Source organism: Castor canadensis, chromosome 2, assembly GCF_047511655.1.
Source record: "Castor canadensis chromosome 2, mCasCan1.hap1v2, whole genome shotgun sequence".
Lineage (NCBI taxonomy): Eukaryota > Metazoa > Chordata > Mammalia > Rodentia > Castoridae > Castor > Castor canadensis.
Genome location: NC_133387.1, coordinates 31683048 through 31698247, shown reverse-complemented (window position 1 = coordinate 31698247; position 15200 = coordinate 31683048).

The window sequence follows — 15200 nt, the reverse complement described above, 5'->3', positions numbered from 1 at the left end:
CTTCAAAAACATTGAATTAGTAAATTGACAAGTGAATACCTAGATATAAACCTAACAAAGGAGATGAAATATCTCTACAATCAAAACTATAAAACCTTGAAGAAAGAAATTGAAGAAGATATTAGGAGAAGGAAAGATTTTCCATGTTTTTGGAGAGGCAGAATTAATATCTGAAAATGGCTATACTTCCAAAATCAATCCATGGTTGCAATGTAATTCCCATAAAAATTCCAATGTCATTTTTTGTAGAAATAGAAAAATCAATCCTAAAATTCATACGGTAGCACAAAAGACCCCAATAACCAAAGCAATCTTGAGTTTAAAAAGCGATACTGGAATCATCACAGTATCTGACTTCAAATTATGCTACAGAACCATAGTAACAAAAACAACATAGTACTGCCACAAAAACAGATGTGAAGACCAATGGGTGAGACAACCCAGAAATAAGCCCACACAGATACAGCCATCTGATTTTTTGACAAAGGTGCCAAAAACATATGTTGCAGGAAAGATAGCCTCTTCAACAAATGGTGTAGAAGACAAGCTAGACACTATTTCCTTTCCTGTACAAAAGTTAATTCAAAAGGATCAAAGATATTAATGTAAGACTTGAAAATTGGAAACTACTAAAGGAAAACATAAGAAAAACTCTTGAAGATATAGGCATAGGTAATAATTTTCTCAATAGGACTCCAATCACTCAGGTTTAAGACCAAGAATTAACAAATGGGAATGGATCAAATTGAAAAGCTTCTGCACAACAAAGGAAACAATTACCAGAATCAAGAGACAACTTACAGAATGGGAGAAAAATATATGCCAGCTATTCATTGGGTAATAGATTAATATCCAGAATATATACAGAGCCCCCAAATTAAAGCACAAAAAAGGACAAATGATTCAATTACTAAATGGTCAAATGAACTGAACACACAATTCTCAAAAGAAGTACAAATATCCTATAAATTCATGAAGAAAGGCTTGGCATCCTTAACCATAAAAGAAATGCAAATCAAAGTAACACTGGGATTCCATCTCACCCCATTCAGAATGGCAATCATCAAAAATACAAACAATAAATGTTGACAAGGTTGTGTGAGAAAAATAAGCCTTATACAGTGTTGATAGGAATATAAATTAATGCATTCCCCATGGAAATCACTATGGTGATCCTTCAAAAAGCTAAAACTAAAAATACCATATGATCCTTCTAAAACACTCTTGGGTGATTCAATAAGATGGCAACTAGGGTATGGAATCAGAAAACCTAACCTCCATGACTCCAAAACATCTCTGAGACATTGCAGCCACTCTTAGGTAATTCTGACTGGTTCTAGCCAAAATAATAAATGCTGTCACACTAGGTGCAGAAAAAATTCAAAGACTGACCCACAAATCAGCCTTTAATTGCACCTAAGAGCTGCAACCCACTGCACAGCTAGCAAGGCAGTTCCAGCCCTGGAGAAACCCTCATTCCCCACAGTGATTTTTTTTTCTTTTTTCTTCATTTCTTTTCTTCTTTCCTTCTCTTCTCCATCCTCCATCAAGTGGAAATAAAGCACCAACTGGAATCAAACTTTTGACATCCTGAACCCCTAGCCCATGGAAAACCTCCGCAAGCCATGTAACACTGAAAAAATTTGGAGCCATTTCTCACCACTGTTGCTGCCACCACCACGACTGCTGTCTCTGGCTCCAAACCTGCCTGCATGCCATTTGACAGAACAAACAGGTGATTATCTCACACAACATGGAACTCCCCCAACTACCCCTGGGAACACGAACCAGCACAGCCCCTGAACAGACTGATCCACCCCTCCCCCAACAAAACTGAATAACAAACAGCAAACTAATTTAGCAAGACAGCAGAAATGGCTGGCAGAACACTGAAAGTGCACTGGAGAAAGGAGGAGGGGCAAGGAGCTAATCTCAGCACAAACTATCAGTAAACAAACACTGAAAAGGCAGTGAAGACTGAGAGTGGGGGGAGCGATAAGCCACTCCCCAAAGTAGGGCAGGGACAGGATCACAGAGCCTATCTCGTGAGCCAGAAAGCAGCATACACAATTGAACTGCCTCACCTTTCTGGGGAAGAAGCTGATCAAACAGCTGCAGCTGAAGGGTAACACAGCTATCAGCTGGGAAAATCAATAGCTCTGACCACTCTGCATGATCTGGTAAGCTTATCTCACCTCACAATTTCAATTAAACTGATAAACAGAAGAGCAGAACACTACTCACATGCCAATTACCTCGTGAGACAACAACGGAGCTTCTTCTTATATGCCAATACCAGGACTGGATCCCAGAGGAGTTATTCCAGAATTTAAACTAAGACTGAAATTCTACCTGAACCTGGTGTTTATTTGTTTGTTTTTTCCTGTTGTTTTTGTTCATATGTTTTGTTATAGTGGGTTTCCTATTTCTATTTCTATTCTTATTATCTTTTTTCTTTCTATACTATAAACTTTACCATCATAATTTTCTCATCCTACCCACACCCCCTTCACTCTCCCTCCTTCTCCTGTGCTAAAATCCATTGCTCTCCTTCCCAACAACTCTTTCTGCCCCTTCTTACCCACTGTCTTCCCCTGCCTTCACCTTCCCTTCCCATTCTCCCCAAACCTATCACCAGACTATCCCTCCCTCCTACATATTCATCACCTGCTGATGAACCTCCTATATCAACTTTACACAACCCCAACCTCCTGCAATTCCTGACACAAACACCCTACACTACAACAGAAATATACCCAAACACAAGGGTCATAAAAACCAGTAGCCCCACACCACTTCCCCCACTCACCCACCCCACTTCCCACCTCCATTTTAGTGCCACCCAATCCAATTCCCCAAACTTCTATAGCTAGCCTAACAAACATTAACTTCCCCAACTCTCACTGCTTGTAGATATTACCACCAAAGGGTCTTCTATACAATATATTAGCTACTGGTCAGGTATTGAACATGTGAATTAGTTATTGCTAAATTACACCCAGACCAGGGACAGAAATATCACACCATGACAGCCATAAAAAAAATTAACTCAATGAAAAGAAAACAGGTGACTAAAACCACCAACTAGACTATCAAGAACATAGTTGCACAGTACCAAATGGAGTGATGGGAAGAAGAAGAAGAGAAGGAAACCACTCTCCTCAAAAAAAGAATTTAATACAGGATTCAGAGGGAAATGAAAAAAGTGGGCACCCAGTTCCTGGCCCCAACAAAACAAACATAAACAAAACCATGGAACCCAGTGATGCCCAAAAAAAATCCTCAAAGAAGAAATCTTGGAAGTAATCACTGAGAGTTTAATGGAGAAGATACTAGATATAATTAACCAAGATGTACTCAAGAAATTGCAAGATGTACTCAAAAAATAAAGAACATAAGAAGACACAGAAACAAATAAATGAATTCAGAGGAGCCCTAACTAAACACCAAAGTGAAACAGAAAACACTGTAAATAAAGAGATAAATGAATTAAAGATGAAAATAGAAAATATTAAAGAGGTAGTGACCCATGATATGGAAAACCTCAGAAAAAATAGTCAAACAGAAATAAAAAACACAGTGGAAGGCCACTCCAGCAGACTAGAACAAGTGGAAGACAGACTCTCAGAACTCGAAGATAAAATAGAAATTAAAGAAAAAACTGAAGAACTGTTAGTCAAACAACTCAAGACCTGAGAAAGGAATATACAAGAAACTCACCAATTCCATCAAAATACCAAACCTGAGAATCATGGGCATTGAAGGAGAAGAGGTCTAAGCAAAAAGGATTCATAGTATACTCAATAAAATAATAACAGAAAATTCCCAAATCTTGAGAAAGTTTTGCCCATTCAGGTACAGGAAGCCTCCAGGACACTAAACAAACTTGACCAAACTAGAATACTGTCATGACATATTATCATTAAAGCAATAAGCCCAGAGAATAGGGAAAGAATATTGAAGGCTATAAGAGAGAAAAAACAAATAACATATAAATGTAAACCTATCAAAATCACAGCACGTTTATCAATGGAAACCTCAAAACCAAGAAGGGTATGCAGTGAAGTATTCAGGGCACTGAATGAAAATAACTTCAATCCTAGGATACTCTACCCATCAAAACTATCATTCAAAATAGATGGAGCAATAAAAATCTTCCATGATAAGCAGAAACTAAAACAATATACGACCACCAAGCCACCACTACAAAAGCTTCTGCAAGGAATTCTACACACAGAAGATGAAAGCAAACAAAACCATGAAAGGATGGGAAGTATCAAACCACAGGAGAAGAAAAGACAAGGAAACAGAGAGTAGCATTGATTTGGCTGTACATAATCAGATTCTTAAACAACAAAATGGCAGGAATTACCACAAACCTATCAATATTAACACTGAATGTCAATGGACTCAACTTCCCCATCAAAAGACACTGTTTGGCAAACTGGATTAAAAAGGAAGATCCAACAATCTGTTGTTTACAGCAGACCGATCTCATTGACAGAAGCAAACACTGGCTTAGGGTGAAAGGCTGGAGAAGATTTACCAAGACAATGTCCCCTGAGAACTGGCAGGAGTAGCAATACTTATATCAGACAAAGTACTTTGAACTTACATTGATCAAATGAGATAAAGAAGGACACTTCATATTGATAAAAAGGGAAATATACCAAAAGGAAATAACAATTATCAACTTGTATGCACCCAATGTCAGTGCACCCAGTTTCATCAAACATATTCTAAAGGACTTAAAAGCAGACACAGACTCCAACACAGTGGCAGTGGGAGACTTTAATACCCCCCTATCACCAATAGATCAGTCATCCAAACAAAAAATCAATAAAGAAATTTTAGAACTAAACCACACCATAGATCAAATGGACCTAGTTGATGTCTAAAGAATATTTCATCCAACATCAGCACAATATACATTCTTCTTAGCACCCCATGGAACTTTCTCCAAAACTGATCATGTCTTAGGCACAAAGCAAGCCTTAGCAAATATAAGAAAATAGAACTAATCCTCTACATTCTATCTGCTCACAATGCATTAAAACTAGAACTCAACAACAAAAACAACAGCAGAAAATATGCAAACAATTGGAAGCTGAACCACACATTGCTCAATGATCACTGAGTCACTGATAAAGTAAAAGAGGAAATTAAGAGGATTCCAAGATGGCAGCTAGAGGGAGGAAGCAGAAAGCGAGCCTCCTATAGTGAAATCTTAGAGAGACACTGGAGACACACTTTGCAGGCAAAATCACTCAGAAGAGGGAAAATTTTGACCCCTCCACACCTCCAGCCAGTGCAGAGAATCTCCACTTCATGTTAAATGGAGAAACAAGGAGGGCCCCCGGGCCGCCAGTCACCCGTGCCCAGACGGCTTGGGAAGATGCGGACAAGGTGAGCTTCGCGGTACCACGGTACTCCCACAGACAACCCTGAGCCAGAGCAGCATAGCCCCCTGGACAGACTGACCTCCACAAAGGGAAAAAAGAGAAACTGACTAATAAACAATAAGAACAATACAGACACGCAGGAAAGAGGGTGGGGTGCACTGAGCACCAAATATTGGGGGAAGGGGATCTTTCCTGGAACTGTAAATAAACAAGCTGGGCAGGCAGGAAAGGCTCCAGTGGGAGCGGGGATGTGCACCCAGAAACCAGGAGCGGGAAAGCTTGTGAGAGTGGTGGAGGGAGGAAAACTCCACAGGAGAAGAGGGAAGACCCACTTCCCACAAGAGCTGTAAACAAACATGGAGGCTGGCAGGAGCAGCAGCACTGCCCAGTAATCAGGAGCAGGAAAGCTTGTGAAAGTGGCAGTGGGAGGAAAACTGCCCAGGAGAGGGGGGAAGACCCACTTATCGCATGGACTGTAAATAAACACACAGGCCTGACAATGCGGGTGCAGTGTCACCTTTCCCAGTGTGCTTGGAAAGGGGAAAGCTTGTACCAGAGGCTCACGCACAGGAGAATTCTGAGTAAACTAAGCCTGCAGGGCCAGGTGAGTGCTAAGCTCACCCCAGAGATCTGCATAAATAATGGCTCCAGCAATAGCAGTCTGACAGCAGCGGGCAGGCAAGACACAGCCGCAGATACCATTCTCAGAACTGTCTCCAGACTCTTTTTTTTTTTTTCTCTTTTTCTCCCTACCTTTGATGACAAACCAACCAAATTACACCTACATGCTGAAAAATTTACTGGAACTTATTGCATTTGAATTTGGGACACTTGGTAGGGTTTCTTGTGTGTGTGTAGTTTTGTTCTACTTTATGCGTTCCCTTTGATGAGACAACTACAGAACAACATCTGAGGCACCATCTCCAGGACTGGAGACTAAGACAGACACCCAAATTATTAAGACTGAAACTTCATTGCATTCGAACTTGGAAGTTTTTTGGTTTTTTGTTTTTTGGGTTTTTTTTTTTCTATTTTTCATTTTATTTTACTGTATCTTTATATATAGATATTTCTTTCATTTACTTATTTTTTATTTTTATTCCTATCTTTTTTTTTATTTTTTTATTTTCAATAATCTCTCTGTCTCTCTAATGTCTGTTCAACTTACTGTCGATTAGTACACTAACGCTCCCTGTTTATACCTTTGAAACTTTCTTGTCTGAAACCTTGTTCTGCTTTCTCCCTCTTGTCTGTTTGTTTTTCCCTTTTCTTTAACTTCTTGCTTTCCATCTCCGCTCACCATTTCATTCTAAATATTACCATTGTTATTATTACAAGCTAGAAAATACTTAACTGCACACAGTACAGGGACAGTAACAACACCAAAGACAATGACGGGAAAACAGAAAAAACAGGGGAACCAGTTTCTCCACAGCAAAAAATTGGTACAGGAACCAGAGGGGAATGAAGAGAACAGATACTCAGATCCAGACTCCAACAAAATGAAGATAAACTATGCCAAAGGACACAATGAAGCACACAAGAAAATTTAAAAGAAGACATACTACAGGTACTCAATGAGAATTTTATAGAGATGATACTGGATAGGGTCAACCAAAATGTACAGGAGACACTCAAGAAATTCCAAGACAACAAAAATAGAGAATTTGAAAAAGCAAAAGAAGAAATAAAGGAAACCATAGAAGCACTGTATAAACACCAAAATGAAACAGAGAACACAATGAATAAATGGATAAATGAACTCAGGACAAAAATAGAAAATATTAAAGAGGAAACCACCCAGGATATGGAAAACCTCAGAAAAAAGAATGAAACAGAACTGCAAAACAAAACTGAAGGCCAATCCAGCAGAATAGAGCAAACAGAAGACAGAATCTCAGAACTTGAACATGAAATGGTAATTAAAGGAAAAACTGAAGAACTATTAATTAAACAACTCAAGACCTGTGAAAAGGAAATGCAAGAACTCACCGACTCCATCAAAAGACCAAACTTCAGAATCATGGGCATCAGAGAAAGAGAAGAGGTGCAAAAAGGGAATGTGTAATCTATTCAACAAAATAATAACGGAAAATTTCCCAAATCTACAGAAAGATATTCCCATACAGATGCAAGAGGCCTCCAGGACACCAAACAGATCAGATCAAAATAGAACTACTCCACAACATATCATCATTAAAACAACAAGTTCAGAAACTAAGGAAAGAATATTGACGGCTGTAAGAGAGAAAAAACAATAACATACAAAGGTAAACCCATCAAAATCACAGCAGACTTCTCAACAGAAATATTAAAAGCAAGAAGAGCGTGGGGTGAGATCTCCCGGGCAATGAATAAAAATAACTTCAACTCCAGGATACTCTACTCAGCAAAACTATCATTCAAAATAGATGGAGCAAAAAAAGTCTTCCATGATAAGCAGAAACTAAAACAATATGTGACCACAAATCCACCACTACAAAAGATTCTTCAAGGGATTCTGCACACAGAAAGTGAAACCCAACTTAACCATGAAAAGACAGGCAGCACCAAACCACAGGAAAAGAAAAAGCAAGACAGTAGAGAGTAACCTCAACTTAGGTACACACAACCAAACCTTCAAACAACTAAGAGAACTAAATGACAGGAATCACCACATACTTACCACTACTAACGCTTAATGTTAACGGACTTAATTCACCCATCAAAAGGCACTGCTTGATGAAATGGATTAAAAAGGAAGATCCAACAATTTGTTGCTTACAGGAGACTCATCTCACCGACAGAAATAAGCATAGGCTTAGGATGAAAGGCTGGAAGAAGATTTACCAAGCCAATGGCCCCCAAAAACAGGCAGGAGTACCAATACTTATCTCTGACAAAGTAGACTTCAAACCTACATTGATCAAATGAGATAAAGAAGGCCATTCCATACTAATAAAAGGGGAAACAGACCAAAAGGAAATAATAATCATCAACCTGTATGCACCCAATGTGAACGCACCCAATTTCATCAAACATACCCTGAAAGACCTAAAAGCATATATTAATGCCAACACAGTGGTTGTGGGAGACTTTAACACCCCATTATCATCAATAGATAGGTCATCCAAACAAAAAATAAATTAAGAAATCCAAGATCTAAAATATGCAATAGATCAAATGGACCTAGTAGATGTCTACAGAATATTTCATCCAACCTCTACACAATATACATTCTTCTCAGCAGCCCATGGAACCTTCTCCAAAATAGATCATATCCTAGGGCACAAAGCAAGTCTCAGCAAATAAAAGAAAATAGAAATTATACCATGCATACTATCTGATCACAATGCAGTAAAAGTAGAACTCAACAACAAAAGTAAAGACAAAAAACATGCAAACAGCTGGAAACTAAATAACTCATTACTTAATGAAGAATGGATCATTGATGAAATAAAAGAAGAAATTAAAAAGTTCCTGGAAGTCAATGAAAAAGAAAACACAACCTACCAGAACCTATGGGACAAAGCTAAGGCAGTCCTGAGAGGAAAGTTTATAGCTATGAGTGCATATATTAAAAAGACTGAAAGATCCCAAATCAATGACCTAATGATACATTTCAAACTCCTAGAAAAACAAGAATAAGCAAATCCCAAAACAAATAGAAGGAAAGAAACAATTAAAATAAGAGCTGAAATCAACGAAATAGAAACCGAAAAACCATATAAAGAATTAATGAAACAAAAAGTTGGTTCTTTGAAAAAATAAACAAGATCAATAGACACCTGGCAAACCTAACTAAAATGAGGAGAGAAAAAAACCCAAATTAGCAGAATCAGGAATGCAAAAGGGGAGATAACAACAAACACCATGGAAGTCCAGGAAATCATCAGAGACTACTTTGAGAACCTATATTCAAATAAATTTGAAAATTTTAAAGAAATGGACAGATTTCTAGATACATATGATCATCCAAAACTGAACCAAGAGGAAATTAATCACCTGAATAAACCTATAACACAAAATGAAATTGAAGCAACAATCAAGAGTCTCCCAAAAAAGAAAAGTCCAGGACCTGATGGATTCTCTGCTGAATTCCATCAGACCGTTAAAGAACTGATACCAACCCTCCTTAAACTGTTCCACAAAATAGAAAGGGCAGGAAAACTGCCAAACACCTTTTATGAAGCCAGTATTACACTTGTCCCAAAAAATCAGACAAAAACACCTCCAAAAGGAGAACTATAGGCCAATCTCTTTAATGAACATTGATGCAAAAATCCTCAACAAAATAATGGCAAACCGAATTCAACAACACATCAAAAAGATTATTCACCACGACCAAGAAGGCTTCATCCCAGGGATGCAGGGGTGGTTCAACATACAAAAATCAATAAATGTAATAAACCACATTAACAGAAGCAAAGACAAAAACCACTTGATCATCTCAATAGATGCAGAAAAAGCCTTTGATAAGATCCAACATCATTTCATGATAAAAGCTCTAAGAAAACCAGGAATAGAAGGAAAGTACCTCAACATTATAAAAGATGTATATTACAAACCTACAGTCAACATTATACTTAATGGAGAAAAACTGAACCCATTCCCTCTAAAATCAGGAACCAGACAAGGATGCCCACTATCTCAACTCCTATTCAACATAGTACTGGAATTCCTAGCCAGAGCAATTAGGCAAGAAGAAGGAATAAAAGGAATACAAATAGGTAAAGAAGCTGTCAAAATATCCCTATTTGCAGACGACATGATCCTATACCTTAAAGACCCAAAAAACTCTACCCAGAAGCTTCTAGACATCATCAATAGCTATAGCAAGGTAGCAGGATATAAAATCAACATAGAAAAATCATTAGCATTTCTATACACTAACAATGAGCAAATGGAAAAAGAATGTATGAAAACAATTCCATTTACAATAGCCTCAAAAAAAATCAAATACCTAGGTGTAAACCTAACAAAAGATGTGAAAGACCTCTACAAGGAAAACTATACACTTCTGAAGAGATTGAGGAAGACTATAGAAAGTGGAGAGATCTCCCATGCTCATGGATTGGTAGAATCAACATAGTAAAAATGTCGATACTCCCAAAAGTAATCTACATGTTTAATGCAATTCCCATCAAAATTCCAATGACATTCATTAAAGAGATTGAAAAATCTACTGTTAAATTTATATGGAAACACAAGAGGCCACGAATAGCCAAGGCAATACTCAGTCAAAAGAACAATGCAGGAGGTATCACAATACCTGACTTCAAACTATATTACAAAGCAATAACAATAAAAACAGCATGGTACTGGCACAAAAACAGACATGAAGACCAGTGGAACAGAATAGAGGACCCAGATATGAAGCCACACAACTATAACCAACTTATCTTTGACAAAGGAGCTAAAAATATACGATGGAGAAAAAGCAGCCTCTTCAACAAAAACTGCTGGGAAAACTGGTTAGCAGTCTGCAAAAAACTGAAACTAGATCCATGTATATCACCCTATACCAAGATTAACTCAAAATGGATCAAGGATCTTAATATCAGACCACAGACTCTAAAGTTGATACAGGAAAGAGTAGGAAATACTCTGGAGTTAGTAGGTAGAGGTAAGAACTTTCTCAGTGAAACCCCAGCAGCACAGCAACTAAGAGATAGCATAGATAAATGGGACCTCCTAAAACTAAAAAGCTTCTGTTCATGAAAAGAAATGGTCTCTAAACTGAAGAGAACACCCACAGAGTGGGAGAAAATATTTTACAGCTACACATCAGACAAAGGACTGATAACCAGAATATATAGGGAACTGAAAAAACTAAATTCTCCCAAAATTAATGAACCAATAAAGAAATGGGCAAGTGAACTACAGAAATTTCTCAAAAGAAGAAATTCAAATGGCCAAAAAACACATGAAAAAATGCTCACCATCTCTAGCAATAAAGGAAATGCAAATTAAACCACACTAAGATTCCACCTCACCCCTGTTAGAATAGCCATCATTAGCAACACCAACGACAACAGGTGTTGGCGAGGATGCAGGGAAAAACGAACCCTCTTACACTGTTGGTGGGAATGTATACTAGTACAACCACTCTGGAAAAAAATTTGGAAGCTACTTAAAAAGCTAAACATTGAGCTACCATTTGATCCAGCAATACCACTCTTGGGGATATACCCAAAAGACTGTGACACAAGTTACTCCAGAGGCACCTGCACACCCATGTTTATTGCAGCACTATTCACAATAGCCAAGCTATGGAAACAGCCAAGATGCCCCACCACTGACGAATGGATTAAGAAAATGTGATATCTTTACACCATGGAATTTTATGCAGCCATGAAGAAGAATGAAATGTTATCATTTGCTGGTAAATGGATGGAATTGGAGAACATCATTCTGAGTGAGGTTAGCCTGGTCCAAAAGACCAAATATCATATGTTCTCCCTCATATGTGGACATTAGATCAAGGGCAAACACAACAAGGGGATTGGACTATGAGCACATGATAAAAACGAGAGCACACAAGGGAGGGGTAAAGGTAGGTAAGACACCTTAAAAATTAGTTAGCATCTGTTGCCCTTAACGCAGAGAAACTAAAGGAGATACCTTAAAAGCAACTGAGGCCAATAGGAAAAGGGGACTAGAGAAATGGTTAGATCAAAAAGAATTAACCTAGAAGGTAACACACATGCACAGGAAATTAATGTGAGTCAACTCCCTGTAAGCTATCCTTATCTCAACCAGCAAAAACCCTTGTTCCTTCCTATTATTGCTTATACTCTCTCCACAACAAAATTAGAAATAACGGCAAAATAGTTTCTGCTGGGTATTGAGGGGGTGGTGGGGAGAGGGAGGGGGCAGAGTGGGTGGTAAGGGAGGGGGTGGGGACAGGGGAGAGAAATGACCCAAGCCTTGTATGCACATATGAATAATAAAATAATAAAAAAAAATTTAAAAAAAGAGGAAATTAAAAGTTTCCCAGAATTTAATGAAAATGAAAACACAACCTACCAGAACCTATGGGACACAGCAAAGGCAGTCTTAAAAGGAAAGTTTGTAGCCAGAAAGATCTCAAATCAATGACCTAATGCTACCTCTCAAACTACTAGAAAAACAAGAACAAGGAAAACCAATATCAAGCAGAAGGAGAAAAATAATAAAAATAAAGGCCAAAATTAATGAAGTAGAGACCAAAAAAACCATGCAAAGCATCAACAAAACAAAAAGCTGGTTCTTTGAAAAAATAATCCAGATTGACAAACCTCTGGCAAATCTGACTAAAATGAGGAGAGAAAAAACCCAAATCAATAAGATGAGAAATTCAAAAGGGGAGATAACAACAAACACTAAGGAAATCCAGGGAATCATCAAAGACTACTTTGAGAACCTATATTCCAATAAATTTGAAAGTCTTGAAGAAATGGACAAATTTCTAGATACTTATGACCATCCAAAACTGAACCAAGAGGATATTAACCACCTAAACAGATCTATAACACAAAATGAAACTGAAACAACAATAAAGAGTCACCCAAAAAAAGAAAAGTCCGGGACCTGACAGATTCCCTGCTGAATTCTATCAGATCTTTAAAGAAGAACTAATATCAACTCTCCTTAAACTTTTCCACAAAATAGAAACCCTAACTCATTCTATGAAACCAGAACTCATCCCAAAACTGGACAAAGAAACATCCAAAAAGGAGAACTATAGGCCAATCTCCTTAGTGAACATCAATGCAAAAATTCCCAAGAAAATAATGGCAAACTGAATCCAACAACATATCAGAAAGATCATTCACCATTACCAAATCAACTTCATCCCAGGGATGCAGGGGTGTTTCAACCTATGCAAATTTATAAATGTAATACAGCACATTAATAGAAGCAAAGACAAAATATTTAATCATCTCAACAAATGCAGAAAAAACTTTGATAAGATTCAATACCACGTCATGATAAAAGCTCTAAGAAAACTAGGAATAAACGGAATGTACCTCAACATTAGAAAGGGTATATATGACAAACCTACAGCCAACATCTTATTTAATGGAGAAAAACTGAAACCACTCACCCTAAACTCAGGAAGAAGACAAGGGTGCCCACTCACCCTGCTCCTATTCAACATAGTCCTGGAATTCCTAGCCAGAGCAATAAGCCAAGAAGAAGAAATAAAAGGAATACAAATAGGTAAAGAAACTGTCAAAGTATCCCTATTTGCAGAGGACTTGATCCTATACTTTAAGACCCAAAAAGCTCTACCCAAAAACTCCTAGACACCATAAACAGCTTCAGCAATGTGGCAGGATACAAAATCACCTTACAAAAATCAGTAGCCTTTCTATACACCAACAATAAACAAACTGAGAAAGAATACATGAAAAGAATTCCATTTACAATAGCCTCAAAAAAAAAATATGGAGGAGTAAACTTAACAAAGGATGTGAATGACCTCTACAAGTAGAACTACAAACCTCTAAAGAATGAGACTGAGGAAGACTACAGAAAGTGGAAAGATCTCCCATGCTCATGAATTGATAGAATCAGCATAGTAAAAATGGCTATACTACCAAAAGCAATCTAGATGTTCAATGCAATTTCCACCAAAATCCCAATGACATTCATCACAGAGATTGAAAAATCTACCCTAAAGTTCATTTGGAAACACAAGAGACCACGAGTAGCCAAAGTAATATTCAGAAAAAGAGGAATGCTGGAGGTATCACAATACCATTACAGAGCCATAGCAATAAAAACAGCATGGTACTGACACAAAAACAGATATGAAGACTAGTGGAACAGGATAGAGGGCTCAGATATGAATCCACACAGCTATGCCCACCTTATTTTTTATAAAAGCACCAAAAACATATGATGGAGAATAGACAGCCTTCAAAAAGAATTAACCTAGAAGGTAACACACACGCACAGGAAATTAATGTGAGTCAACTCCCTGTATAGCTATCCTTATCTCAACCAGCAAAAACCCTTGTTCCTTCCTATTATTGCTTATACTCGCTCTACAACAAAATTAGAAATAAGGGCAAAATAGTGTCTGCTGGGTATTGAGGGGGTGGGGGGGAGAGGGAGGGGGCAGAGTGGGTGGTAAGGGAGGGGGTGGGGACAGGGGGGAGAAATGACCCAAGCCTTGTATGCACATATGAATAATAAAATAAAAATAAATAAACCACAGTAAGATTGCACCTCACTCCTGTTAGAATAGCCATCATCAAAAACACCACCACCAACAAATGTTGGCAAGGATGTGGGGAAAAAGAAACCCTTATTATACATGGCTGTTGGGAATGTAAGCTAGTACAACCACTTTGGAAAACAATATGGAGGCTTCTTAAAAAAACTAAACATAGATCTGCCATAAGATCCAGCAATACCACTCCTAGGGATTTATCCAAAGGAATGCAACTCAGGTTTTTCCAAAGACATGTGCACACCCATGTTTATTGCAGCACTATTCACAATAGCCAAGTTATGAAAACAGCCAAGATGCGTTACTACCAACAAATGGATTAAGAAAATGTGGTACTTATACACAATGGAATTTTACTCAGCCACAAAGAAGAATGAAATTTTGTCATTTGCAAGTAAATGGATGGAACTGGAGAACATCTTCTTAAACGAAGTTAGCCAGGCTCAGAAGGCCAAAAATCATGTTTTCCCTCATATGCAGACTTTATACCTAAAACAAATGCAGTAATATTATTGGACATGGGTCACACGCTAAAGGGAGATCACACAGGAGGAATAGGGAAAGATAGTATATCCAAAACTTGAAAGTGTTTAATG